Genomic DNA, 27,937 nt, shown 5'->3' with positions numbered 1-27,937 from the left:
GGTAACAGATTTACTAGAACAGAAAGTCCAGAATGAATAGAACTATGACCTGAGAGTAGGGCTTGGACACACCAAGCCGGCACCAAACAACTAGCGCAGTTGATAACCAATTGTGTTGACACCTAACATCGACTCGCGTCTGGCCTAGTCCAAAAATGTGAAGTTTATTCATAAACTAATTTCGAGAGGATCACGTGCTTATAATTTATCACGGCCGGTCCCGTATTTGCTAATCACTATCTTCCAATCACATGAGCCCTAAGCTACTATAAATAACCACAGTTTTCAGCTCATTTTATCTTCGTTTGAAAGAAACCTCCTTTATTCTCCTCCTTTACCTCTGATTGGGCGGCACGGTGGCCCAGTGGTTAGCACTGCGAGCCCGACAGCAAGAACACTGCCGGCCCAGGTCCCTTAGGGCCGGTGGGTGTTTCTGTGAGGAGTTTGTATGTTCTCCCCGTGTCCACATGGGTTTTCCCCGGGTTCTCCGGTTTCCTCTCACAATCCAAAGACATTCAACACGTATAACAATCAAGCATTTGTCTAACCCCTCTGTTCCCTTAGCTACCGCAGTCGGGGAGTTCTGAGATCCACCGAGCTCAGTCTCCCCTCTCGCTCTGCCAACAGGGGGGGGAAGCCCCGGGCTCGAGGATCCCTTGAGCTCGGGGCTCTCTCGCGGGACAGCATGCCAAACAAGCTTTTATAAATCATCAGCTAAGTGTGAACTCTTGAACTTTGCGTGAACACACTGTTCTACACCTGGGTGAGAGGACGTGTCTTTTCACACCCAGCTGTAACCTGTTTTCTCATTCCACTAATGGAAAACAGAAAATAATATGTGCACAGACTGTGCATAAACAAAGCATTTAGTTCCATCATCACAGTTCTTATCATTCACCATAGAGGGATGCACTCGTGCAAATGTCTGATAATCTAATAATCATATCATTTGTAAATATTTAGGAAATGTAGCCAAATTACATCTGGCTTCTTTGTGTTCCTTCTTGACTTGACTTGAATCTTGGGTTTTTGGGTCTTCAATTTTTGTTCTCGCATTCTGATTTATTGCTAAATAACTCAAGTCATGTTGTTTTCTATAGTGCTTTTACATTGTAGAATGTGTCAAAGCCGCTTTAGAAGTTCTAGTAAAGTCCAGTTTTCAGTTCAGTGTGGTTTTAAACTTCACTGCTTAAAGTTCAAACACCAAAGAGCAAACCCATCAATGCGCAGCTCCACAAGTCTCAATCCAAGCATGTCAGTTGAAGTATTTTTCCTTGCCACTGACTAAGTAAAGGGAAAAAAAAAACCTTGAGAGAAACCAGGCTCTGTTGGGCAGAACCATTTTTCCTCTGGCTAACCAAGGCTGGAGAATGATGGACGTCCATCATGGAGAACTGCAAGTGTGAGTAGGTCACTGGTGGGTGATCAGGCTGGCCCAAAGGATCAATGTGTGGACCCATCTGTTACTGGCGTCTTTCTGGAATCAGTCTAATGCTCTCCACTTCTCCATGACCACCACAGAATCAGCTCAGGATACGGCCTGGTCTAGGATTATGGATACCTTGGAATAATTTTTTTTACAGGTCTTGTATCGCATCAATGTTGCTGCATAATCTCTGCGGGCATCGGAATGAGTATCCCCAGGTAGAAATAGAATAACCTATCAAATCACACTCTTCAGCTGACGCAGATTCAGCATGTTAAATCAGGCCAACTTGATCCGATGGAGGTTATATTTGTTGTTTTAATGACAAAATAGTGACAATATATAAAAATATTTGTTTCTTTTTATTAATACAAACAGGTTAGAGAAAGAAATTATCCAAGATATGAGGTACAGAGAGCTTGAAGAAAGCCTTCAGTGGGTTATGGTTTGGGTTGCAATTGTGCCACTGATGGTGGCCATATTGTCTGATTTTAATAGGATTGATTGTGAATTCTGAAATGAACGAAAGAGTTTATTCAAATGTATTAAGATGTTACTTTTGGAGTGCACTTCATTAGTATTGGTATTTTTCGATATGGTAATGTTCCAACAAAAAATCATCTGATGAAACACAGACTGTCATGAAATGGCCTCCATAGAGTCCAGACCAGAATGTAATACAGTAGAGGCAGTATGGAACCACCTAGACAGAAAAAGAAAGATATGATGGCCTCAATCTAAAAAAAAAAGAACTCTGAGAAGTGCTGATTATAAGGCTCAATATTACAGGAAACTTCAGCACACTCTCCCCAAAGTGGTTTAAGCTGTGCTTGGTGGAGAGTCAAATTAACCAGCCTTTTGCAGGGATGTGATTCTTCCGTATAAATTTGAATATCCGTATATTTTCCGAGCTCAATGGGGTGACCCCTGTAATTTGCGTGAATCCGTAGCTATTTTTTTGAGAAGGGTGGGGGTGAGGTGTCTCAGTGAGGTTCATCGTCATTAAAGCAGAACACCTGATTGATGGTTTTTCGCCTTCATTGTTCATCATTGTGCACAAGAAGGAGCATTTACTGCTTCATTCAGGACGTCATTCAGGTATAATCATATTGTGCAGTCGTAATGTGCATATATGACGTAACCGCTGATAATAAAAATTATGAAATCGATTTGAATGCATTATGTACATTATAAATAAAGCCACACTTTTGTTATTATCCTCTGCAAGTCATCTGTCCTGATGTCTTCATTTATTCAGTGCAGCCTAGCTCCTAAAATTTAATACCTGAATTTGTCATGAAATTAGATGCTAATACAAATATATAAAAAAAAAATTTGAATCAATTAAACCTATTAAAAGCAGAGACTACGCCAAAGGAAAGGGAAAGTTTTTAGCAATGCATGATATATTTTTCAGAGTGGAATGTTAAAGGATGTTACTGTAGGTTGATCAATTCAACGGGACTCAATGTTTTTACAGTTCGAATTGTTGACGGATTAGTTCATTTATTACGTGGAATAAAGAGTCACTAAATTACAGGAAAAAATTATATTCTTTGGACACAAGAAAACTAACAGGGTTAGTGGCACCATCTTTGGGGCGGTGTAGATCTGTCTGACATTTAGGTACAATTAAAAATCTATTAAACATTATTTAGATGACTATTAAACTGCTAAACGTTTCAACTGATAAAAACAAAATATTAACTTAAATTGTGTGGCCAGTATCAAATATTTATATTAAAAATATATCATTTTTATTATTATTTATCCTCGGCTGAACACATGTCTGCTTTTGCTTTAAGAAGTAATTTAGCTATTTTAAATACATGTAATCCTTTAAATCAGGGGTGGCCAACCCTGTTCCTGGAGAGCCACCTTCCTGCAGATTTCAGTTGCAACCCATATCAAACACACCTGCCTGTAATCATCACGTGGTGTTCAGGTCCTAATTAATTGGTTCAGGTGTGTTTGATATGGGTAGCAACTGAAATCTGCAGGAAGGTGGCTCTCCAGGAACAGGGTTGTCCACCCCTGCTCTAAATACATACAGAATACCTAATGGATTCAAAAATAAATATGGACAAACATGCAAAATATTGCAGCTTTTTTATGTAGATAGTAGCCAAAGACTTGTGCACAGTAAGGCACTAAAGGAATTTCACATCTATTGCTATTGATTAAATTAAATGAGCTATTTTAGGCACATGTTTTTGGCTACAGTATCTAAATTTAAATGTGATTTGCTGTGGTGGTTTTCGAGAAGATTAATCTGTATATATGTATGAGAGAAACAGTGTCTGATGATACAGTACGAATCCTGAGCCCTTCAGGCTGATTTTGTGTGTGTGTGTGTGTGTGTGTGTGTGTGTGTGTGTGTGTGTGTGTGTGTGTGTGTGTGTGTGTGTGTGTGTGTGTGTGTGTGAGTATTTCTGCATGTGTTTGTATAATATAATGATGCCTGAGTTCACCCTCGGGCACAGAAATCTCCTGGGACTGACAGCGAGTGGCTAAAGTCAAAGTTCAGAGCTCGCCTTAGACGGCCAGAAAGCACAAATATACACACAGTCACAGAAGGGTTTTGATGTCTTATTTATGGTGCTGTCATTGTTTATTATTAAGTGTCTATATAAAGCTTGAGCAGGCTGAGAATTTGCAGATTTTGTGCTGAAGTATATTCATGCATTCTTAATGTAAATGACTACAGTTTATATTGCTTATGTAATGCTAATTAGAAATAACGTTTTATTTATTATGCTTAAGTCAAAACTTTATATGCTTTTGAAATCTCTTTTACTTTTAAATGCCTTTTTCTTTCTTTTTGGTGTCTTCCCTTCTCCTTTTTGCTTTCTAAACTGCAAATAGGCTGTCACATGAACTCAAAGTAAAAACATGACTGTAACAGCAATATAATTGCCCTGCCTTATTGTCCCCTTTTCCACCATTTTTCCTGTCATACATCCTTGGGTCGTCAGAAGATTTTCTTTCATCTTTCTCTCTTTTTCATAGTATTTGTACTGTATGTGTACTGTGCAGAGGATGCCAATTTTCTCCCTGAATAAAAATAACTGGAAGGCTTACTATAGTTGCCATAGTAATATTATACTACACATAACAAACACACATGCACATATATATATTTAGTGGTGCGAAAAAGTGTTTGCACCTTGCAGATTTATTTATATTCATGTTTGTCACACTTTAAAATTTAAGATCATCAAACCAATTTAAATATTAGTCAAAGATGATTATTAGGGAAAACAAAATACAAAACTACATAGCCCTGTGTGAAAAATAGCTGGCCCCTAAACCTAATAAATGGTTGGGTTCATGCTTGGCATCAACAACTGCAGTTAAACATTTTCAATAACCTGCAATGACTCTGTTACAGCACTGTAGAGGAATTTTGGCCTGCTCATTTTTGCAGAATTGTTGAATTTCAGCCACACTGTAGGGTTTTTAAGCATGAACCACCATTTAAAGGTCATGCCACAGCAACTCAATTAGATTCAGGTCAGGACATTGACTAGGCCACTTCAAAGTCTTGATTTTGCTTTTCTTCAGCCATTCCGAAGTGGACTTGCTTTGCCTTGGATCATTGTCCTTTTGAGGAACCCACATTTACTTCAGCTTGAGGTCACTAACAGATAGCTGGACATTTTCCTTCAGAATAGTTTAGTACAGATTTATTTTTTGTCTTGTTTGTCAAATTTTGTTTCAGATCATAAAACCAATTTAAATATTAGGCAAATATAATTATTAAGGGAAAACTAAATACAAATCTGCATAGCCCTGTGTGAAAAATAGCTTGTCCCTAAACCTAATAACTGTTTGGGCCACGCTTAGCATCAACAGCATGCAGTCAAGCGTTTTCAATAACTTGCAATGACTCTGTTACAACTGTAGAGAAATTTTGGCAACTAAATTTTGCAGATTTGTTGAATTTCAACCATACTGGAGGATTTTCGGTCATGCCACAGCAACTCAATTGGATTCGGATCAGGATTTTGACTAGGCCACTCCAAATCTTCATTTAGTTTTCTTCAGCCATTCAGAAATATAGACATTGTCCTTCTGCAGAACCCAAGTTTACTTCAGCTTGAGGTCACTACAGATAGCCAGACATTCTCCTTCAGGATATTTTGGTACACAGCAAAATTCACGGTTCCATTTATCACAGCAAGTCTTCCAGGTCATGAAGCAGCAAAATAACCACAGACCATCACACTACCACCACATTTTATTGTTGGTATGATGTTCTTTTTTTAAAATGCAGAGCTACGTTTTTTTGGCACATATAATAGGACACGCACCTTTTAAAAAGTCAACAGTGTCTGCCAAAAATCTTGCGGATCATTCTGGAAAAACTGAGATGAACCTTTTTGGTCAGCAGTGGTTTTCTTAGAACTCTCATGCCATTCAAACCGCCCAGTCTCTTTCTTATGGTGAAGTCATGAACACTCATCCTAACTGAGGCAAGTGAGGCTTGCAGTTCTTTGGATGTTGTATTAAGGTCTTTTGTAAACTTTTAGATGAGTTGTCACTGTGCTCTTGGGATAATTTTGGTCGGCCGGCCACACCAGAGTAGGTTTTCCACTGTTCCATGTTTTGGTTATTTGTCGAAAATGTGTATTTATTCTGAACCATAGTGGTTCGCTGCAGTCCTAAGGCTTTAGAAATGGCTATATAATCTTTTCCAGACTGGTAGATGTCTATTTCCTTTTTCATTTGTTTGAATTTCTTTGGATCTCTTTTCTTCGGAAAATTAAAGGGGCAACTATATATTTTCTGTACAAATATAGAGAGAGAGAGTTCCCGAAGGACCTGGGAAACATTGGGTATCAAAGGATGCACATTTTCTGTATACTTCTGTATATGTATGTTGAAAAAAATGCCCCCTATGCGGTACATGGCCTAGATTTACTTTTTACAGATTTAAGATCAGATACTTCATCAGAAGTTAAGATAACATGAGTCCCATATTCCATGACTGAAGAAGAGTTCAATTTTGGCTTAACTGCATTTTAATGCATTTATTTTTGATGGCATATTTCTTAAATCAGCGGTTATTAAATCCACATGAACGCTTAATCTAATGAAATCATGTCACTGAATAAAAATGATGGTACACAAACAATTCCAGGAGCTCACTGAAAAATGTTAATTTATCTCTGAATCTTGCCTTTATTTATTTCCGAAACTTAATTACATTCTTTCATTGTGGCCAGCCAGTGTATAGAATGTATGTATAGGAGTTCTCCATGGATTTGTGTTGGGACATCTTACATTCATTATTTATGCTAATTGTGTGTGAATGTTAAAAAGGTCCGATCCTTCCTATCTGAACATGCAGCTCAACTTCTTGTTCAAGCTCTTGTAAGAGGCTACATTATCATATGCATTTGTTTATATGACAAAACATGTCTTTTTGACTAAAGAAGGTCTATACTGACTCCAAAGGCAGATACTGATAAGATCAGGGCCTGTTGTGTGGACTTTGGGGGTTTTATGGTGTGGTCACATGTTGATTGGTCAGTTTGAATGTCTTGAATGGCTTTAGTCACATGGTCAAGAAAGATACAAGGTAGGTGGTAAACTCGAGCTCTGTCTCTTATCCTGCCCTCTCTTTTCCTGGCCTGCTTCTCTCCTACTCTGCTCCTCTCCTTTTCTGGAGTCTATTTTCTCTGACTCTACTGCAATCAGGCTTTTGGGCCTGCTCTCTTTGTCTCTCTCTCCCCCTCCCTCCGTGTCTCTCCTTCTACCTCTGGTAACTTTAATTTTACATTTAAGCTGGGTACAATTTATACCATACGTTTTATCATTTCATATTTTATCATTTTATACAGTATTTTGTTATTAATTTAGTTGTAACCATAGAGAATTATTGTCATTAAATCATTTCATTTTCAAGTATTTGTGAATTACTTTTGTTTTAACATCAACACTTAATTGTTCTATATAGCAATACAATACAATCACATAATATCAACGCTCTCCCACATTTATAGCTATTAATACTGCCCTTATTTCCGTTTTTGGTATAAGATTGCAGAAGAATGGTTTGACTAGAAATGTACAGTTTTTTACCATCATGCTGATCACTTTTTAGTCACTCGGCAGAACCACAGTTTGAACCGCTGTGGTTAAAACCATTCTTACACTCTTGTTCTCTCCAGACTGGACTCTTGCAACTCTCTACTAGCTGGGCTTCCAGCTAACTCTATCAAACCTCTTCAGATGTTTCAGAACGCAGCAGCAAGAGAGGTCTTTAATGCACCTGAAAGAGCACATGTCACTCCACTACTCATCCATTTGCACTGGCTGCCAGTCGCTGCTCGCATCAAATTCAAAGCTCTGATGTTTGCTTGCCAAGCGATTTCTGGCTGCGCTCCTTATCTGCTCCCACTTCTGCAGATTTATGTGCCCTCCAGAAACTTGCGTTCTGTGAATGAACATCGCCCCGTGGTTTCATTCCTAAGAGGGAAGAAATCACTTTCCCGAACTCTCGCGTTCAATCTGCCCAGTTGGTGTAATGAACTTCCTAACTGCATCAGAACGGCAGAGTCACTCGCTGTCTTCAAGAAACGACTAAAAACTCAACTATTTAGTCTCCACTTTCCTTACTAATCTGCAATTCCCACTCTGGCTCCACCACTAACTACTACAAAAAAAAGAAAAAAAATACTAATGTTTTGCTTCTCATACTTTCTTTACATACCTGAAACTTGCCTACAGCACTTATTCATTGTTGCTTTTATAGTTGTGTAAATTGCTTCCTTGTCTTCATTTGTAAGTCGCTTTAGATAAAAGCATCTGCTAAATGACTAAATGTAAATGACTAAATGTAAATGTAAAATTAACAGTGTTTATATTAATTGTGTATGTTCAAAAGGTCCCAACATAGATCCTTGGGGCACTCCCGAAATTATTGTTATTAAAATAGTGTCATAAGAGGGGATTTCTTTATTCTTACATCATAATTTTCAATAAAATCATTGTTTCTTTAAAATAATGCCATGAGTTAATAATTATGCATTTCCTTTTAACACAGTTATCATCTAGAGAGACAGGATACTGCAGAAATCTTCACCGCCGATTGTCTTCATCTCTGTGTGTGGTGGATCTTTCGTCTCTATATGTCGTTCTCCACCCCAGGAGGCTTTTCCTTCACCTCTCCGCTCCTCTGCAATTAAGGCTGACAGGACAGCTTGCTCTATTCCGCTGATGCCAGTACTTATCAAGACAGAGAGAGAGAGGGAGAGAGAGAGTTCAGGTATGTTCATCCATCAGTCAAGGCCCCTTTTCAACCGCCCACCCTGTCTCCATCCATGCCAATCTGTCTATTGTTTCAAGTTTCCCTCCTTACATTAATTTTTACAACCGCCACACAGGAGACTCAGTTGATATAAATAGAGTATATTGCTTAGCTGGAGGCTTTATTTGGAGTTACTGAAATAATGTAGAATTTATGTATGTATATATATAGACACACATATAAATAAGGCAACATAGTGGCTTAGTGGTTACATCGTCACCTCACAGCAAGGTCGCTGGTTTGAGTCCTAGCTGGGCCAATTGGCATTTCTCTGTGGCGTTTGCATGTTCTCCCCATGCTTGCATGGGATTCCTTGGGGTGCTCCGGTTTTCCCCACAGTCCAAAGACATGCTGTGTAAGTAAATTAGATAAAGTAAATTGGCCTTAGTGTGTGCATGAATGTGGTGTATGTATGGGTGTTTTCTAGTACTGGGTTGCGGCTGAAAGGACATCCATTGTGTGATTCTCAAACTTTTCAGCCCGTGACCCCCAAAATAACAATGCTAGTGACTCGCGGCCCCCAATATTTTCTGAGTTGGTTATAAATACAGAAACCTTGCATGCAATGGCACACACACACCAATAGACCCAAGTCTATTCTTCGTTGACTTTTCTTTTAATATATGCGAGTGCTGTAAATGTGCCAGAAAGTTTAACTTGGTGTTCTAAAATTAAGTTGCTGCATCTGATGCTATTGCTGTGTCTGTAATTACCCCAGGGATCGCAATTCAATAGAACTAATAACTATAAGCTACTATAATAACTATTTACAGTAGTAACTATAAATGACTATTTTTTTCAATTATTTTGGTCCATATTGACCACACCACATCCACCACATACTAAAGGGGCTCTATTGCATTGAGATCTGGTGACTGTGGTGGTCATTTGAGTACAGTGAACTCATTGTCATGTTCAAGAAACCAGTCTGAGATGATTTGTGCTTTATAACATGGCACTTTATCCTGCTGGAAGTAGCCATTAGAAGATGGGTACACTGTGGTCATAAAGGGATGGACATTGTCAGCAACAATACTTGAAAGCAATAATTAAAAGCAACAATCCATGCTTTCATGTTGTTGATGCCAAATTCTGACCCTACCATCCTATTGTCCAAATGTTTTTTCAAAATTTTATTGTCCAATATTGGTGAGCCTGTGCATTAACAAGCAACAGGTGAACCTAATAAAGTGGCAGGTGTGTGTGTGTGTGTGTGTGTGTGTGTGTGTGTGTGTGTGTGTGCGTGCGTGCGTGCGTGCGTGCGTGCGTGCGTGTATATATATATATATATATATATATATATAATAACATTAGTGTATTTATTATGTAGTTGTTATTAAACTACTTTTATCTAAATGAAATATATGCTCAATTTAGAAATTTATTGTAATGCATTCGGTCATCATCCAATGGTTTTGTTATTTTAATGATAAAATTCATACACTTTTTGTGTATTATTTTTAACTTTTTTTTTTAAATCTTACTTGCCTGCCATACAGTATTTTTTTTTTTTTTTTACTGAGCTGTGCATTCTGGGATAGCCTTCTTGGTGAATGATGCATGTGATGCTTCCTTTGGCCCTGTCAAAAGAATCTACTTCCTGTTTGGCTCCCTATGGTATAAATACCTTCGGCTTGACGTTTTCAATATCGCCAAGGCAGTTTTCTTGTGTCATTCATTCTGTCTCCCACACCCAGCTGTCTTAATCAGTCTAGTCCTCTTTTTTTTCTCCCAGCATGCCACCTGTCCCTGCTGTGTCACTTGTTTTAGTGTCTCTTTCACTATTTAACAGCGTTACTGTAATGCATTTTCATGTTAAACCCTTTATCATTCAATGCCGAAAAAGCCATATTGACTGACGCAGGACAGACAGTTAGCAATAGTCCAGCATCAATTATTAATATTTCCTCTTGTAAACAGACATTTTATGAAATAGAAATGACTCTTTTTATAAAGTCCATTATCAAACCATTTGCACTTTCCCCAGTTACGTCTGCAAGTCTGAACTTTTCTATAAGAGACAACTGTAATAAGAAACTTCCTTGCTTTGAGATTTTAAACATTTATACAGCAGAGATGGAAATATCACTTTAAAAGCACAAGTATTGGCCAAATGGAGTGAGGAAAAGACAAATATTATTTGTTTTGAGTGCAAATGTACAGTATTGCGTTTACAGTATGATACTGCCCTCTAGTGGGAGTAGCTGTGTGTGCGTTTAATGCCGTTGTAGCTATTTAAAGTGAAGAATATTATAGTACAGGGCATTTTTACCTGATTAATACCAGGTAACACTCGTTTGCATTTTAAGACATGCAAATTAGCGCCACAATTTTGATCATTTGGAATAATATTGGAATAATAAGGATTAAAGAATTAGTATATGAATAATGTAGCTTGTATGCTAGCAAAGACCTATCCAGGAACAAAAAATGTGCAGTAAAGTCGTTTTTGTTTATGGTTTTATACATAGAATTACCTAAAACATGGATTAACAGTAGTTTTAAGTACATCGTAAATTGCATAGGACTCATATACTGTAGCTATTAGCTAGCTTAGCTACCAAAAAGCCAGATAAAATTAGCAAACACAAGCCAACTAAAGTTCTCAAGCATATTTAGGAAGCAAAGCCATTGTTTAATAGTGATTTGAAATAACAAAAGAAACAAATTGATAAATAAATGCTGTGATAGCACAACCACAGTTAAATTACACATCAAATCTATCCAGAGAACAAAAATATTCAAATTGTTTCATGCTTTGTTGCACTGTTACATTATGCATTCAATTAACTTGACATGAATGAATAATATAAAGGAATAATGTTGAATAAATGTTGTTGTTTTTTTTTTGCACATCGAATATGATAAAACCACTAGCAAACCATTTAACGTCGAGCATTTTTGTCACAAAGCCAGAAACAAAACTAATATGCAGATATGCTAGGAATGCTAGCATCCGAATGCAATCCCAATTAAAGACTAATCTAGCCAGAGAATTCAATCGTCCAAATAATTATAGTGTGTTGTATTGTTAGATTGTATATTCAATTACCTACAACTTGGATAAATGGCAGCAGCACATCCGTCTACACACACACACACACACAAGCACACACACACACACACACACACACACACACACACACACACACACACAAGTTGATCTAATTTACCTACAATTAAATTTCATTTTACTCTGTGCAGTGGGAGGGTGACTTTATTTTTTTCTAACGTTTGTTCATTTCTTGCTTGGTTTGAGATGTTAATTGGCTAAATAAGTAAACCACGATTTAATTTCGGCAACAAAACATTAGATAGTTGACACATTGACATTATACTACCACCTTCATGTTCTTTCAAGCAAAGCAGTGCATCTAAAACACAGGAACTCAGTCTTTTGAAGTCATTTTAGTCACTTCAGAGGCATTTCAGCTTTACCCAAGAGCAACCATATAATCAAAGTGAATTATTCCCTGTGCTTAAAATCACACCATTGGGTTTGTATGTCTTAAACAAATATGTTTTTCACTTGATAACAGTGTGTAACCTAGAGCATATTTTAGGTCAGCGTAACTTTCATCACCATTTTTATTTTTTATGTCATACAGGGTGCCAATTCATAGCCTAAGCTGACAATTTGTGGGATGAGTGGCAGCTTAAAGCTGTGCAAACATCTGTTTTATGGCATGAAAAATGAGTAAATGTGGCGTGTAGAAAGAAAAGGAAGAACATACTGTACATAGAGAAAGATGTGACTTCATGTCAGCATCAATGTTTTGAGACAATTACCTGCAATGTATGAGATGACATGGATTTTCACATCTTTCTCGATGAACATATCTTTTGTTTCATCTTTAATCTCTAAACCCCAAATGGGACTATCCATTGATTTGAAAAAGGAGATACAGAATGGAAAGAATGCAATCAAGGGTGAATATAATCTATACGTGCAGATCCTAATGCAAAATAACCCGTGTTTTACTGCCCTTCAATGATAATCATATCGTTGTCTCCACCTGCTGGTCAGTTGGCATATTACATTTTCTCTTAAGCTTGGTGTTTCGTGCAAGCACATTTCTCCCAATTGGATTGACAGATTTGGAAGACAGTAAGTGTTTATGCATTTCTCTGTATGTGCCTGTGCGTGTGTGTGTGTGTGTGTGCACACTACTTTGCCCTCCTTATCTCCACTTGCGGGAAACCGCAAAAAATTCCCTGGCTTCTTCCAGGACTTTAACAGCTCCCTACAGAAGCACAGCCAAACTTCCCCCTGATTTCAATGAAGGACCACACACCCGGATCAGTCCCAGAATGCCGGAGAAGACTGATTGACAGGAAATGGAGGCAGATGGCTCACACAGCTAGCGATGCTAAGCGACATAACTCTTCGGAAAGCGCCGTCGTGAACCGGGGCTAGTAAATCTGCCACAACATTGGTTCCTCACCCATCTGTAAGAACTTTAACTGAAACCCATGAGCAAAACATAGAGACCATACTGCGTTATCCTGTTTATTACATCGCCCATAGCTTAGCGTCTCCAGCGAATAGGTCTAAACTTTCAAATGGTTTGCCAATGATCAGTCTAATTTGTTGAATTTTCACCACGTGGCTATTTTCTGTTGAGATTCGTTTACTGTGCTCAACAAAATACTAACTCATACAATGTGGGCATCCCTTAGTACAAAAAGTAGGATTTTCTGATTTGTTTTTGTCTAAGAAAGGTCATTCAGTGAGCACAAGAACTCCTCCGCACAAACTTTGTTTGTAATTCAGAACAGATGCAGCGAGTTGAAGACAGTTGAATAGTGACCAATGCTGAGTTTATTAGCAGGGTGTGACCAGGAAAGAGAAGTATCCACACCAACATCCAGGATACCAGAATGTGCTGGTTTGCTCCGAGCAGTTTTCCATCACTTGCATTGAGTGGGAATTCCTACATGTGATTTCTCTTTTTCTTAAAAACAAGGCTGACAAACCCAAATTTGCTTAAAGATACAGCAGCTAAGCTAGTGAACTAATATACATGTAGCTACTCTACTGAATAAAATACAGCTTAAACCAGCCTAAGCTGGTCAAGCTGGTTTTAGCTGGTTTCCCAGACTGGTCAAAGCTGGTTTGTCAGGCTGGTTTAAGAGGGGTTTTGGCCACTTTCCAGCTGTTCTTAGCTTGTTAGGTTGGTTTTAGCTGGTCAAGCTGGTCTTAGCTGGTTTTAGCTGGTCAAGCTGGTTTTAGCTGGTCAGGCTGGTTTTAGAGGGGTTTTAGCCACTTTTTACCTGGTCTTAGTTGGTCAGGTTGGTCTTAGCTGCTTTTCGCTGGTCAAGCTCGTCTTAGCTTTAGCTGGTCAAGCTAGTCTTAGCTGGTTTTAGCTGGCCAGGCTGGTTTTAGAGGGGTTTTGGTCACTGTTTAGCTGGTTTGGTTGGTCAGGTTGGTCTTAGCTGGTCAAGCTGATCTTAGCTAGTTTAAGCTGGTCAAGCTAGTCTTAGCTAGTGTTAGCTAGTTTTAGCTGGTCTTAGCTGGTCAAGCTAGTCTTAGCTGGTTTTAGAGGGATTTTGGCCACTTTTTACTGTTCTTAGTTGGTCAGGTTGGTCTTAGCTGCTTTTCGCTGGTCTTAGCTGGTTTTAGCTGGTCAAGTTAGTCTTAGCTGGTTTTAGCTGGTCAGGCTGGTTTTAGAGGAATTTTGGCCATTGTTTAGCTGGTCTTAGTTGGTCAGGTTGGTCTTAGCTGGCAAGCTGGTCTTAGCTGGTCAAGCTGGTCTTAGCTGGTTTTAGATGGTCAAGCTAGTCTTAGCTGGTTTTAGCTGGTCAGGCTGGTTTTAGAGGGGTTTTGGCCACTGTTTAGCTGGTCTTAGTTGGTCAGTTTAGTCTAATCTGGTCAAGCTGGTCTTAGCTTATTTTAGCTGGTCAGGCTGTAGGGGTTTTTTAGAGGGGTTTTGGCCACTTTCTTGTGGTTATTAATTTTTTAGGTTTGTCTTAGCTGGTTTTAGCTGGTCAAGCTGTTCTTAGCTGGTTTTAGCTGGTCAGGTTGGTTTTAGAGGGGTTCTGGCTACTTTTTAGCTAGTCTTAGTTGGTCAGGTTCGTCTTAGCTGGTCTTGGCTGTTTTTAGCTGGTAAGGCTGGTTTCAGAGGGGTTTTGGCCACTTTTTAGCTGGTCTTAGTTGGTCATGTTGGTCTTAGCTGGTTTTAGCGGGTCAGGCTGGTTTTAGAGGGGTATAAAATTACCAATTACATTAGGCATGTTGCACACCTTTTAACCGTGCTTTTGCAGTCTGAAGTAACTTATAGAACTTTGTTGTTGAGCCAAAATTGGTGACCAGCTTTAGAGATTAATTTTAGACTGTGTAAGTTATGTAAAAATTACAGTTTGCAATTGTGACGTGCCATTTGAGTGTCATGCATCATTGGGAATTTCAGAATAGCCAGCTTTCCACTATCAGGTCAAATGATTCTAACCTTCCATTCCTTGCCGATCCACCTCGAAGTCATGCATGGATACAGTTTAATTTTCCGTGTTGCTGATGATAACGGAGCTCTCTGAAATGTAATAGAATTGCTTCAGTTGTTGCCTTGGTAATGCAAGTGTAAAGCGAACAACGATATGGACAAGAACCAGATGTTTACTCCTTTTTCTGATTTTTACTTCACTGAATAACAATAAATAGGTAAATAGCACACTTCTGCTCATAGCCAAATATGGAGAAACTGGCAGCCAGTCAACAGAATGGCAACATCACTGCGATGTACTGTATTTTGAGAGACTCAGAGGTCATGATTGATCTCCCTATTAATGATGTTCTGACCATTCAAAATCCTAATACAGTATGTACACCTGCAGTTCTCCACGATGGACATCCAGTGTTCTCCAGCCCCTGAAGCGTAGACTGCAGCTTCACACAAGAAGTTTGGCCAGAGGAGAACTTAGCCTGTTTTCTCTGGAGGTTTTTTCCTTCACTTTCGTCAATTGCCGAAGTTTGTTCCTGGCCACTGGCTTGCTTGGTTTAGGAATTGTGAAGCTGCACATCGATGGATTTGCTCTACAGTGTTTGGACTTTCAGCAGTGAAAATTAAACCACTGAACTAAATTGAACTTCAACTCTGAAAACTGGACTGACATGGTTTCAGTTTACTACAACTTCTGCTTATTCTGCTTTGACACAATCAACATTGTAGAAGCGCTACAGAAATAAACATGAATTTAAGTAAAAGTATGTGTGTTTTTGACCCCTACAGTGTGTTTAGTGAAGATCTCATCATTTTCATTATTAGCTCATTCAGCATAAGGCACATAAAAGCAGCATGCCATCTTCAACAAGTTTTATCTGTGGTGGCATATTTGTCGTTTTCTCATCTGATCATTTCCAGCATTTCACAGGTATTCTCTAAATGTTTAGTGCATACAAGGTCAGCCTTGTTGCCACTTTGCAGCTCTTATTGCACTACGGCCTTTGATTATTGAAATAAGACCTGCTTAATGCATCTGATGTTCTGCCACAATGTCCAGCAATTTTCTAGTTCCATTTCATCACAAAGCGAGGTTCTTTTTCGTGTCTTCAAAAAAAAAAAAAAAAAAAAGAAACTACAGTAGGTTTTTGGAAAAGTGATGTGTATTTGGTGGTGTTAATTGCCTTGGGACTTGTTCAATGGATAATTTGTCTTGTCTGCAGGTTCCACTATATGTGCCTAACTTCAAAATAGGCTGTGGTGGGAAGAAACTCAGAAGTATCGCCTGAGTCACACAGGAACATTGTGTACCAACTTATCAGCAAAGAGAAAGGGACACTAATTTATAATTTCATCGCCTTCCGAGTGACCAAAAGGTCCGTTCTGAAACGGTAGTGAAAATAAAAAGATATCAGACTTAATTTTCAGCTAAGTTAAGGTAAATGGCACTAGTTAGTTAACGTTTTCTTTCCCAAACATGCTTTAGATGCCATTTATTAAACTCAAGTTAATGAACTGATTCTTTTAGTATATTAGACCTGTCATGATACTGAATTTGGTACTGAAATTTATTTAAAAAAACATAGTATTCACCAGTTCTCAATAGAAATGACTGTGATTGGCCGTGAAGGTCATCAATTCACTGCACATCATCGACGTTTACATAGTGCACAGACGAGTGATCCTTGATGAATCAACTGATCTTCGCATCTTTAATACGCTCCAGTGTCCCTGAATCTGTGTTTGCAATCAGTGTAGAGCGATAAACTGATGACCTTCATGGCCAATCACAGTCGTTTCTGTTGAGCATTGGTGACTAGTATGGCAAATCAGTGGTTTAAGAACGCGCTCGGGCACTTAAATGGAAGTTTTTTTTTTATTTCAATACCGAAACAACATGTTACAGACAACATGAGCATGTGCTACAGAGGACTACATTGTTTTATCGCTGGCCAGGTAACATAGGCTGAAGCAGGGAAACAACCTAGGAAGCCTGAAGCCTAGGAAGACACTTAAGCGTATTACTCTTAAAGAGATTATGATTTTGTTTAATGTCTAATATGCTTTTAATGTTTAAGTTAAACTTAACTGAATGGTATTAAAGTTCTGTTTACACCATATCTGTGTTTTAAAATGCGCAGCAACAGCTGGGGGTTTGTAGTCCACAGCATATTGTTGCAATATTTACAATGCTGATAATCTACTTCGGGGTTTCTTCCCACCACAGCCTCGCTTTCTTGTTTTAAAATGGTGGCCTTGTGAAATAATCATATTCCAGCATATGTTTTATGCAGCGGATGTTCTTCCAGCCGCAACCCCTTACTGGGAAACACCAATACACACTCATTCTCACACACTCATACACTACTGCCATTTTAAGTTCATCCAATTCACTTATAGCACGTCAACATGAGCACACAGAGGAAATCCATTCGAACATGGGAACAACATGCAAACTCCACACAGAAACTGAGACTCAAACCAGCCACCTTCTTGCTGTGAGGCATGAAACATCGGAACTAGTAAAGTTCTGCTTTTCATTAGAAAACAAGTAAAGGTGAGGTAAGATGAAGCAATTCAGATTCTGGCTAAAGGTGCAAGACTAAAGTTGAGTAGAAAAGATGTAGTTGTGGGATACTTTGGAAGAGATTACAGTGATGGATCGAGTAAGAAATTAGGGATAAGCCGTAAACCGATGCAAAAAGGATGGCGTAGCAAGAGAGAAGGTCAAAATCAAAGTGCGGAGAAGTGGAAGAGATGAATCACAAGAAAAGTGGCATGATAGAAGAAAAAAAAGAAAGATAGGCATGACTGGCAGGAAGAGGTGAAGATGACAGATGTTAAAAGATGGAGAGACAGACGAAATGAGGTGAAAACAGGAACAGAGGGAGGATCTGATGGGTTCAGAGAGAGAGAGAGTGCTAAGCAGAACATGAACAAAAAGTGAATGCTTGTATAAATCACTGGCATCATGGTGTGGTGGGTGAATGCTAGCGTGCAGTTGTGTGGTTGTTAAGCTACGATGTAGTTGTAATAGTAGTTGCTATGATGTTACTAACATGTTTTCAGTTACTTGTTTGCCAGAAGTTGGTGCATTTTACTGTAATTTGCTACACGGTTGCCACTGCATTTTAAATCATTTCTAGCATGTCTTAAAGTTGCTAGTTCTGGATTTCTAACTTGACTTACAAGTAGTTAAACTTTTTTTTACTAATAGTAGCATTGGTGTATTGTGAACGTTAGCAGTTGTGTATGTCTCGGTATGAGCAGTGCTGTTTATACAGTACTCTCTGTGTATTGCTAACATTAGGGATTGTTTACCGATGTGCATGTGGCAGTAGTTTATTATTTATTAGCAATGGTATATTGCAAATTTTATCTATTGTTTATTTCTGTTAGCCAAAATGTATTGCTAATGTTAGTAGCATATTGCTAATATTAGCACTTGTGTATTTCTTAACAGCATTATTATGCGTGTTAGAGGATATTTATTTGTTAATTATTGGCAATTGTTACAAATATATTAGCACTACAGCGCTAATGTGTGTTTTCTTATGTTACAGCAGGCTACTAGCTAATATTAGAAATTGTGCATATTAGCAATCTTTATAAGCAGTGGTGTATTGCTAATATTAGCAATTGTTTGCAACAAAATGTTAGCAAAACTAAATTCACAGTGCTACTAGTGTAATAAAGTGAATATAAAAAAAAACTGTTGGTAATTTTTAATGGGATGCAGTGATCTCAATACTTGGATCCGATATCGGTTCGATACAGCATATTTTTGCTGGATCAGGTATCGGTCAGCTGTCCCTGATCCAAATCCGATTCTGCGCATGAGCTATATTCTGAGTAATTTATAAGCCAACAAAAGTCATGAACGTAGCCTATTATAAGGTACTAGAAAAGTTGTCATGTAGGCCTACTATATCTCAAATGTTCTGAAGACATTATATAGTTTAATGTGAAGTACAGATGAATATTTAGGTGGGTTAATTCATGTTCAGTTCAGCGCTTCCCGCCGCTGCGCCTGTCAATCATTCTCTGTTCATTCACAATCCAAACTGCCTGTCGTATTCATGACAACATGAAAAACTTTGTCCAAGACTTTGTTCCTGTTAGTTTGAATAATCAGTGGAGAAACTTGTTGTGTTTTCCATTAAATGGGTTAATTTTGACCTGCAACATGGAGTTTATTGCTGCTTCTAACTCATGTAGCGTTGTGTCTGTTAGATCAGCAGATCGCTTCGCAACACTAGAGTAGAGAGGGTGATTACCTGCTCTTCACATACAAAGTAGGCCTACAGATATGGCTGCTAAGAAAGTGCGCTTCAGCACACACAATACTGCAATTTGTCAACCGCAGTCACGCGATTTACTGCGGCTGTAAAGGCCGCCTATTCATTTAAAAAAAAAAAAACATTTCTGTGCTTTACGCAATAGCCACCAGGTGGCGCAAGGAACAACTTGTCAACTTTTCCATTGTCATGCATGTTTAGATGCCAGCATTTGTGTGCTAGAGCGCTTGATTCAGCTGGATTTCTTTATTTATTGATTTCTTTAGAAGATAATGTATACATAATTGTATTCACATATGAATTCAACAGAAATACATAAAACAATATAAAACAAACAAAAGCTTTAACAACAACAGTTTTAAGCCATTTTAAACTTTCATTTTACAATGGCCTGTCTAAAAACAAAAAAGATTTTAGATTTTACTAAAAAAAAAACAATAAACAATAAAGGTGTTTTGAAATATTATGTATAAAGTATTTTGATACGATGATATTAGACCAGCTGAAAGACCAGCTGAAAGCCGAAAGACCAGCTCAAATCCGGTTTATAGTCAAGCGCAGAGGGCGTTGTGCACTTCGCTTACACATTTTATAAAGTTTTGAAATATCTTTATAAAGAATTTGGATAAGATGATTTTAATCAAATCGTGCAAACAGAGCATTTTCCGGGAGAGTGAAAACATCAGAAACTAGGCTACCTTCTTTTCTATCATGCCGCTTTACAAACGAATTGGGAGAAACCAGTGGCACACCACATTCTTAGGAACAGATTTTATTTATTAAAGGTATTATTTCATTGACTTGAATATAATTCAAACTGGCTTCAGACGGTTTAGTTTAGTCTGCTTCAAACCTGCAGGAAAATATCAGGCTTTGCTAAAATACTGGTTATTTTACCAACAATTAGGGTCGATAGGGGTAGGCTATTACAGATTTTAAAGAAAAATCGTAAAATTAAAAAAGGACATAAAAGCTTGACCACAACAGATCATATAAATGTCATAACGAATGCTCAAATAATGTAGCCCATAGTATAAAGCATCATGTTTTTAGTTAGATTGTGTCAGTCTGTCATATACAGTTGGTCAGTAGGTGTGTTATTTTTACTAAAGAAGATATATTGTTTGAGTTTATCATCAGAACTATAGAAACTGTTCAAAAAAATAAATAAATAAACACAAACAGTATCTGGATCGGATCTGTATCGGTCGTATTCGGTACGAATTTTGGTATCGAGATCGAATCGGTTCCAAAAAAATTATATCAGTGCATCCCTAGTAGCTTTTATATTAGTGGTGGGATGTTGCTAATATATTAGACTTAAAGAGGTAATGTGTGCCTTCTGTTTAGTTGCCTCATCACTCTCTTACTTTTTCATACTCGAATGTAAGAAATGTCAAGCTAACATGCCAGCATATTACAGCTGTCTAATGAACACAGCTGTTCGCCTCATTTATAGCCCCTTTTTCATTTTTTATACATCTCCAGAAAGTAATTTTTGACATCAGATACCATTTTAATAGCTCTTAACACATTTCTTATATGGAGAAGTCAGCAGAGACCCATCTGGCATGTTTACAATATTGCATGACAAACTGATGCTTCTATTTTGAGTGAATACAAGTCCATCACTTGCTTTTGGACATCTATTGCATGCGTGTACATGTCTGTAAAGTTAGAACAAATCCTGGCAGTTAACTACCCAGGTAGCAAAGAATTCTGGCCCAGATTTGGCATGAATCTGGCACAGCAGGCATTCATCCGGCACTGGCATACAGCGTGTGGGCCAAACATGACCCGGATTTGGCAGAGGCGGCACACAATACTTGGGCCAGATATCAAATGTAGTATTTGGCCCACATGCTAACAATGAATATGTGGGCCATGTAAGTTTGGCCTATTTTGACCCTCATTTAAAATACATTGTTATTATTTTTGAATAAAGGAAAAAAAAAATCTGCCAATCTGGTTGATTCGAGAAAAAGCACACCCATAGTGAACCTAAAGGCAAGGCTTTATGGGTTTATCAATTTCATTGCAGTCGTGACACACCAACATATCTGGCCCAGTTCAGGCCCAGTTATGGGTTATTAAATTGGCTGAGACTTGATATGAGAGATATGGTCCAAGTTTGGCCTTTGTCTAGAAGCCAGACTTGGTCCAGTCATGTACCGTAATTCACTGTGGCTTGTGGGCCAAACAACAGCTGTTTGTGTGGGCCATAGATATTTTGCTATGTGGGTACTAGTTTAAGCATAGGAATTTGTGTCACCAATGCAGACAACATGTTGTTTTAAACTATTAAATCTTTTTTAAATTCAACCAAAAACATCATTGAAACTACTACTAAACTATTACCTAAACAAGTCATGGACTTCTGGGAAAACTCACTTTGTTAGAAAGAGTCTACAAACACTGCGTTTGAGAGCTGTTGTTACTCACTATGATTAGAATTTGATGGAAGTGTTTTTAGTTCAACAACAGACAGCTTATGCATGAGATCTACAATACACACACACACACACACACACACACACACACACACACACACACAAACCCTTCAAGCTTTTCATCCAAACAGCATGAAGTTGAAAAATGGCTACCGTGAGTCATGAATCTGTGGTTTTACCATGTGGTGCAACTGTAGGTATTGATTTATGCTGTTATTTAGTCCGCGCACGTGTTCAGGGAGTTACTTTCGGTGTTTTTCACAGATACTGGTTTTCCGGTCAAGCACATGGACTTTTCATACAGGAGTAAAGCGAGAAAAGGGTAATTTTGAAACAATGGTGTGTTTTTTATTGAAATGCATGTTGTGTAAAGCAATAGTTTCGATGAATACTGTGAAACTGACTTTGAGTAAAACTGACACAGGTGAAGAAAGAACATTTGACCTGTCCCCTGACAGAGGATTTTACTGGGGCTTTTAGTGTCAAGGGCCACCAAGAGAGCAGAGACCCAATTCAATAAATGTCAACCTTAATCTGTCAGACGGTGTGAGAAATTGCATCGACTTAAAGGGACCCTCTACTTTTTTGGAAACAGGCTCCATTTAGCCAATTTCCATGTATGGTCGTGTACTAAGACTGATGATAGTATACTCTTTTTGGCATAATAAAGGAACTCTGATTCTATACCATGGCTGCAGCAGGCTCAATGATATTATACAGTGCAGTTACTTAGTTGCCTAGGTAGCCCCTAGCTAGGCAACTAGGTATTTTCCTGTTATTGTTTTGATGCTGCATAATATTGCATCTGCTGCAACCATGGTAGGCTTCAAAGTTTCCAGAATTACAGTATAGATACCAGCCATTCCGTCAGTCATAGGGTGCTTTCACACAAGCACTTTTGTTATGCACCCAGGTTCGTTTGACATCAAATATGGTACATTTAGCTAGTGTGAATGTGTCTTCTGAACTCAGGTGCGCACCCGTGAACCGTACCCAAGTCTGCCTGAAAGAGGTGGTCTGGGGTACGATTTGTGCGAACCCTGGGTTTGGTCCAGACAATTGAACAAAAAAAAATTTTGTTTTGGGGTTTTTTTTTTTTTTTTGGTCTAATCTGAATTAATGATTTATGCTAAGCTAAGCTAAAAATTCTGTCGCCAGACCCAGAGATTAGCTGAACGGATTTAAAAAAATGGGTAAACTCAACAGTTTACCTCTAGAGGTGATGTAAAATGAGCCTATTTCCAAAAAAATTGTGTGATCGTTTAAATCATTTTGATACCACAACCTAAATCATAGGTCTCAAACTTGATTCTTGGAAGGCTGCAACTGTGCCGTTTTGCTTAAACCCTAATCAAACACAACTGATCCAACTAATCAAGGTGTTTAAGACTACTAGATACTATTAAGCAGGTGTGAGTTGGAGGTGGTTGGAGCTAAACTATGCAGAGCTGCGGTTTTGAGACCATTGACTTAAATCTTTCTAAGACTTTTTCCATCAATAAAATTAATTGCATGATATCCTGATTATCTTATTGTAATGTACCCTATCAATATTTGCTCCCTGGTTACAATTTGTAGCTTTAAAAAAACATTAAATTATTTTTTCTTTAATAAATACAAGCTGTTATATTTGTTGAATGTAAACCATTGAAACCCATCCTTTGCTCAATCAAGTTGCTGAAACTAAAATTAAGAGGTAAGACTGCTTTTCTTAACTTTATGTACTTTTGCCCCATCATTTATTTCACAAACTGTCGAAATTAGGGGTGTCCAAACTCTGTCCTGGAGGGCCAGTGTACTGCAAAGTTTAGTTCCAACCATTATCAGGCCCACCTAGGCTAGCTAATCAAGCTCTTATGCTTCCTAGAAACATCCTTGCAGGTGTTTTGAAGCAACTTGGAACTAAAATCTGCAGAACACCGACTCTCCAAGACCGAGTTTGGCACCCCTGGTCTAAATGAAACACAAATATTATCCCATTTTTCTGGAGCCTTATTTCTCTACATTGAAAGGTTGGACTGGATCCTGGATGAGGCACCACCCCTCCATTCCCAACCATCTTATAAAATCATCTTTGCCCCAAGCCAGTATTACAACTTTGTGAGAAAAAGGGAGATGGAAAGGAAGAATACGCCTAAATCGTTGCAGTAAATGGGGTCTTTTCAGGATACTACACAGCTGGAGTGATCATTTAAAATGGGAAAGTTGTTTTTTGTACCCATGCATTTGACTATCTGGCCCACTTTACAGCTTAAAACCAAAAGCTACCAAATTGTTGAGCATGCAATTCCAATTTGTTTGGAGTTACAAACCAAATGGGAAATCAGATGTACTCTATTCCAGTTCCTATCTGTCAAACTTTCCCACTTATTCCCAAAGTGAAAGGTTTGCAGGAGCAAGAGCACAATAACTTGATACACTATATCCTCAGGATGTGATAGTTGATTAGCTTTCATATGTTTTTACATTACTTAACGTATGTGTAACTTTGCTTTGCAGGTGTTCTATGGTTTAAAGGTGGAAGTCAGAGTGGAAACGGCAGATTTTCCAGTGAAAGTACTGCCTAAAAATGTGCTAATGAAGTTCTAGAAATGCACACGAGGACCCAGCAGTCGACATCGCAAAATGAAAGCGTTCATCTACGGGAAATGAAGGAGCACGAATTCGGTCGCTCCTTCACACATTCTGTCAAGGCAATTTTCGAGGCGAGATTCAAAAGTTGACCTCAGTACTTGAAGCAATGGGATTTTGGACAGTTCTAAAGGAAGTCATAAAGCGGATTTGGCAGGAAACAGAGATTGACGGCTCTAATTGTGGAAAGAGAGCACCCACAGCTCCACAACAGTGCACTGCATGCTGCTAGAACCCCTACAAACAAGGAATGGTTGCGTAATTGCATTTAATGGTTAGTGACTTTACTGCCGCACACAAATTATACAAATATCCAAGTCTTGAATTAACATTCTTGACCCAAAAATGACTGAAACTTCTTATTCACAAGAACTTAGACTCAAATTCAGCTTTTGGCCCAATCCTCTGTAGACTCTCACTCCACTGGTCTTTGTTTGCTGGGGTTCACAGAGGGCGTTCTGGAGTCCAGCAAGCCTGAGAGACCTCTCTTAGAGACTCAAAGACTCTCAGCTTGAATTGTGTTCCCGCAGATAAATACTGCATGTGATTCACAGTTGTTGGCCACAGATAGAGAGAGGGGGATTACTCACTCCATGGGAAACAGAGGCTCGGTTTTCTGTGGCGGTTTGAAGGCTAAAAAGGGACAGAGAGAGGAGAAACAGACACGAGACGACACGAGAGCAAAAAACTGATATTGACAGCAGAGGAGAGAGAAACAGGAAAAGAGACAAGTGAGGTGAGAAAACGCAAGACCGAAAATAGAGGATGCAAGGTACATCTTAGAAAAGAGATAAGAGGTAATCGTTGAGGACAAGATAAGAAGCAAACAGAAACAAAGTGATGGATATTTGAGAAAACAATAAATAAGGGACAGATGGAAGAAACGTAGATGAGACTAAATGAGAAACAACCTACTAGAGAATAAAAGCAAGATAAGCAGAGACAAGATAAAATATGAGAGAAACTGAGAACTTACACCACCAGAAGAGACAATTAGATGAAGGTGTAGCAAAATAGCTGATAAAGACAGGAGATGAGAGAAAGAGAACAGAAAAAGATAAAAGTGAGGTGAGAAAACACAAGAACGGAATAGTTGAAGCAAGGTTTCAAGACAAGAGTGAACTATTAAAGACAAGATCAGAAGCAAGCAGAGATTGAAAGATATATGAACGAAATAAACTAAGAGGAGAAAGAGGAAATAAATTGAAATGAGATAAATGAGAATGAACCAACAAGAGACAAGAAACAAACAAGTTAAGAGACTAGATAAAATCAGAGAGAGAGATAGGACAGATAAAAAGGATAGTTCACCCCAAAAAGAATTTATTTACTCGCCCTCGAGTGGTTCCAAATGCTTTAGAGTAGGGTTGGTGTAGTAGACAATGCCATCGTCCATCAAACATCATGTGACCAGACACATACACACACAGTCATGCTCTGAGTTCCAGCAATCAGCGGGCTCACTGAGCACAAAACCGCAGAGAGCAATGCATGTCGGACGGTTTATAAAGGATGTACCGCTGGATCGTGTCTCACTATAGTTGTTAAACATGATATTTAATTAATCTTATCTCTATCTAACGACTCTTTGGTCTTTTGAGTGTATCAGGTTACGCGTCACAGAATCAGTACACTACTTCAATCTTTCGCTTTAACGCTTGTACTTAGTCATTTTAGCGAAAACCTCAGATATTGTTGGTTGGTAGCTGTTGGTTGTGCACCTTTTTACCAACCAAGTTTGTCGACGCCATTATAACGATACAGATAACTCTGTACCGCAGAAAAGTGAATGACAGGTGGTAATATGTGAGTAACTTATGGGTAATACAAAGACCATGTGGGTCAGGTAGTTGAAACGGTAGGCTACAAATAATTAATTTGTTATAAATTAATCAATTCTTCATAAGCCGCCTACAACGATGATGCCATCGTCCATCTCAATGTTTCACATTAGACATCATACAATGCCAAATTGGACGACATTGCCCAACCCTACTTTTTTTCTGTTCAACATGCTCTGAAGAAAGCTAAAAACCTGTAAATATTGACCTCCATAGAAGGAATACCAAATACTATGGATGTCAATGGTCACAGCTTGATAGTTTTGTTAAAAAATATTTCCTTTAATTTGCAACAGAAGAAAGAAATTTATAAAGGTTTGAAACAGGTAAGTAAATTATAACAAAATATTTAATTTTGAGCAAACTACCCCTTTAAGAAGAGATGAAAAGAGTTAAACACAGAGAAATACAGAAGAGGAGACGAAATGAGAGTAGAGGCTTCATCAGCTCATCGCTCATGTCAACAGGGAAGGCAGGACTGTAATCAGCACCAGATGATCAGCAGCCTAAAACGGCCAAGAGTGGACTGAGGAAGAAAGAGAGAGCGGGGAGTGAGCGAACACTAGCGAGAGAGAAAGAAAGGAAAGGATCCCTCCTTTTCCTCGACTAGACCTCCAAAAGGAACAAGCCAGCCCGTTTTCCCAGGAGCCCTGCGGATGTAGACGCTTTCTCCTGAAGTCACCACCTGAGAATGTCTGAGACCACGGCCCACACGGCACCTCGCGTGCGAAGGGAGCTGTGTGAGTGTGTTTGTGTGTCTGCTGCAGACGCAGAGGCCCAACACTGCACCTATGCCAGACGAGGAGAGCGAGAGAACTAGCCCTTTCCAACCAAACCACAGAGCCACAGAGTCTGGCAGTGGCTCCCGGCCAACAGAATAAGCGGAAGGAGGGTGAGAGTAGTGTAAAACAATGGACGAAGGCATAAAAACAGACTGTGTGTACTAGGAGACGGGGGAAAGGTGCTTGGGTGTGCGTTGGGGTTTGGGTGGGTGTGTTGATGGTTGTGTGAGCATGTGCTTGTGTTTACAAGCACTGTAAAACCCGATGCTAAGGCCAATGTTTTGATAGAAAAAAAGCTGTTAATTGCACATTTGGACAGTCATGCAGATGACTTAAAAGTTTCAGTTCTTATTCTTTTAAACAGAAGGTACAGAATGTCCTGTAATCAGACACAATGCAATTGGTTTCAATTGAAAATGTGAACGTGACCAATCAATAGATATTTTGTTTGGTTTTAAAAGGCAGTATTTTAGATCAGATTTCATTTTGAACAGGACTACTTGTAAGATAGTAGTCAAATTATCTGTGCTATCTAAAAAGGATATATCCCAATTCCAAAGGCACTTAGAAGTGAAAACAAAAATGACCACCATATTGAAGTGTAGTTCCAAACCAAAGTGTTTAAAACTGGCCACTTCGCTTTTCAGAATGAGGGATTTTGAAGGGTACAACTGATGGACACTTCAGGAGTTCATGATGCTTATTTTTTTTGGTCAATATTTATAACAATGAACATACAAAGGTAATAACAGAAAAA

The 27,937-nt window shown here is 38.6% G+C and overlaps 1 long non-coding RNA gene across 7 annotated transcripts in view; it reads left to right on the top strand.

Moving 5' to 3' along the window:
* Positions 1 to 25,766, top strand: part of LOC141380185 (uncharacterized) — a 68,059-nt gene extending 42,293 nt beyond the window's left edge. For all 7 annotated transcript variants that reach the window (XR_015521787.1, XR_015521793.1, XR_015521789.1 and 4 more), the window contains 2 exons: positions 8,478 to 8,699; positions 24,426 to 25,766. This is a non-coding gene — a long non-coding RNA (uncharacterized LOC141380185). The remainder of the gene's footprint in view (positions 1 to 8,477; positions 8,700 to 24,425) is intronic.
* The last annotated feature ends 2,171 nt before the right edge of the window (positions 25,767 to 27,937 follow it).

The sequence above is a fragment of the Danio rerio genome, chromosome 22, assembly GCF_052040795.2.
Source record: "Danio rerio strain M-AB ecotype USA chromosome 22, GRCz13ab, whole genome shotgun sequence".
Classification (NCBI taxonomy): Eukaryota; Metazoa; Chordata; class Actinopteri; order Cypriniformes; family Danionidae; genus Danio; species Danio rerio.
Note: the sequence above shows the minus strand (reverse complement) of the source record. Positions and strands in the feature narration are given on the sequence as shown.